Source organism: Aptenodytes forsteri, unplaced genomic scaffold, assembly GCF_000699145.1.
Source record: "Aptenodytes forsteri isolate BGI_AS27 unplaced genomic scaffold, ASM69914v1 Scaffold57, whole genome shotgun sequence".
NCBI classification, from domain to species: Eukaryota; Metazoa; Chordata; class Aves; order Sphenisciformes; family Spheniscidae; genus Aptenodytes; species Aptenodytes forsteri.
In genome coordinates this window covers 1,733,947-1,736,848 of record NW_008796220.1, presented here as the reverse complement: position 1 = coordinate 1,736,848, position 2,902 = coordinate 1,733,947, and positions in this window count along the sequence as shown.

The following is a 2,902-nucleotide window of genomic DNA, read 5'->3' as shown; positions in this document are numbered from 1 at the left end:
TTTGACTGGCTGGTTATACTGTGTTTGATGCACCCCAGGATGCGGTTTGCCCTCTTGCTGCCAGGGCACACTGCTGACCCATGTTGAGCCTGCTATTGACCAGCACCCCCAGATCCCTTTCTGCAGGACTACCCTCCAGCCACTCCTCTCCCAATTTATACTTGTGCCCAGTGTTACTCCATCCTAGGTGCAGGATCTGGCATTTGGACTTGTTAAATTTCATCCCATTAATCATTGCCCAGTGCTCCAATCCATCTAGATCCCTCTGCAAGGCCTCCTGTCCCTCAAAAGAGTCAACAGCACCTCCCAGTTTGGTATCATCAGCAAACTTGCTAATGGTGCATTCAACTCCTGCATCCAGATCGTTGATAAATGTATTGAACAGAACTGGCCCTAGGATTGAGCCCTGAGGAACACTGATAGTGACCGGTCGCCAGCCAGATGTAGCCCCATTCACTACAACCCTTTGAGCTCTACCCTTCAGCCAGTTCTTCACCCAACGCACCATGAACCCACTCATCCCACAGCTGGAGAACTTGTCCAGAAGGATACTGTGAGGGACAGTATCAAAAGCCTTACTAAAATCCAGAAAAACTACATCCACCTCTTTCCCTTCATCCACTAGGCAGGTGCTTGACTTCCTTTATGTTGGATGGACCATTCCTGAGGTTGGAGGACGTGATCTGTGAAAACCAATCATTTCTCCTGGACCCATTTTTTTTTCTCCAGAATGGTCTCCCATAGGGTACTTTCAAGCAGGTCCATGAAAAGGCCAAAGTCTGCTCTCCTGGAGTCTAGTGCCATGATAGTGCTTTTTGCCTGTCTCTCTCTTTTCAGGATCCTGAACTCCACCATTGCATGTCTGCTGCAGCCAAGGCTGCCCCATCCTTCCCATCCCCTTACTTGCTTGTAAGTGTGAGGTCCAGTATGAGAAGAGTACCTCTCCTCATCAGCTCTTCAATCACCTGAGTCAGGAAACTATCCTCAATGCACTCCAGAAACCTCCTGCGCTGCTTATGCCCTGCTGTGTTGCGCTTCCAGAAGATATTTGAGTGGTTAAAGTCCCCTATTCATCCCACCCCAAGACAGTTTTCAATGAAAATGAAGGTGCCTGACACTTTTTGAGGTGTTTGCTTCTTCGTAGACCATAAAGAAAGCCTAAATGACTGGTTTTTGCTGGTCAGTTAACACGTAGACAACTAAAACTGGGTGAAGTAATACCACTCCGAAAGTGTATGTATCAGTGCACACGGGCCTTCCAAGTCCCTACTCTTCACATTACTAGTAAACCCTCATTTCAGCTTGTTTTGATAAGGACAAACTGAGTAAATATGGCATGAGGAGAGACAGGCACTATATGTCAAGGATTCCCTGACTTGTTTGAACAACACTGCTCAAAACAGAAAGGCTAAAAAATAGTTAGGGATCACAAAAGAAAAAGCAGCTTGATGATAATGCCTAATATTGTGCTGTGTCAAGTAGGCTGAGTAACCACAGGAACAAAGTGGACAATCAAGGAACTAGTCTTGCCTTTGTGTACTGCATTGGTAGGACTAATATCAGTCCACCAGTTACAATGTCTGCCTCTTCGAGGGATGTTACAAATTGGATATGGTTCAGAGAAAAGTCTTACACTGAGATAATTAAGAGGCTCATTTTGGCTAATTGTCTTCAAAAAAGATTGCAAGGACTTTCATTGAGTTTCTGTGTTTCTTAAATAAAGTATCAGGTATTAAGTAAACCTTTTATTTAACAGAGGAAAATGCTAGAGTGATCTGGTAGTAAGAAGCTGAAGTTAGACAAGTGAAAAACAAAAAGATAGGACCAATGCTTAGCACAGCCAAGACATGACAGCAAACATCAAAAAGGTGGCATGAATGTCTTCATTTTTGATATTTTCATATAAAGAAAGAATGGCTTACCAAGGGATGTGGTTTAGCCAGAAATGGATAATTAGCTCAAAACAGATGTTAATAGGTAAAACTTTATCACCTGTTTTACACAGAAAATTAGATTCAACAATCAAATGTTTTTTTTTTTCTGGCCATAAAAATATGTGATTACTTCCAGAGTCAGAGCATTGCTTATATAAGAAGGATTTCATGTTGTTTGCAGAGGAAAGACATTAGAAAACAAGCAGCCACAGGAAAATCCGCCATTAGAGAATCTCCAATAAAGAGCTTCTCGTGTCCTGCAGGAGGCTGTAATTTCTCTGGGAAAGGGAATGTCTCTTAATATTTATCTACGCAGCACCTATCACCGTGTTTCCTGAGACCTTGCAAAGGTTGAAACTAAACAAAATTCCTAATTTCTAGTGGTGCCAGAAGCCCTAGACAGTCCCTCTTGTTGCTCTAACTTAGTTACCTTCCACAGACAGATTGGATTTCAGGCACACCATCCACACTCACAAGAAGATGTGAACATTGTGCAGGTTTGTGGAAAAAAGAGTTTAATAGTGTGGTGCATTCTGTACATTAATGCTAGAAACTGCTGCTTTGTGATTTCTCTTGGTCATTTGGGTCTCGCTTATTTTTTTAAGCCCTTGTTAGAAAAAGAAAAGGAGAAATGGGAGAAGAAAAAGAAAAAAAAGGCAAAGAATGAAGAGAGAAAATGTTCTGTTATGCTGAGCCCCTTTTCATGATAATTTAGTCTCAGAGTCATTTCCAGTCACAGGCACAGCAAATACTGAGTTAATATCAGATCTTGATTCACTGCCATTTACCTTCTGCACCAGAAGGAGACGACTTTGGTTGGACATAGAGTCATAGAATCATAGAATCATTGAGGTTGGAAAAGACCTCTAAGATCATCGAGTCCAACCATCGACCCAACACCACCATGCCCACTAAACCATGTCCCTAAGCGCCTCATCTACTCGTCTTTTAAATACTTCCAGGGATGG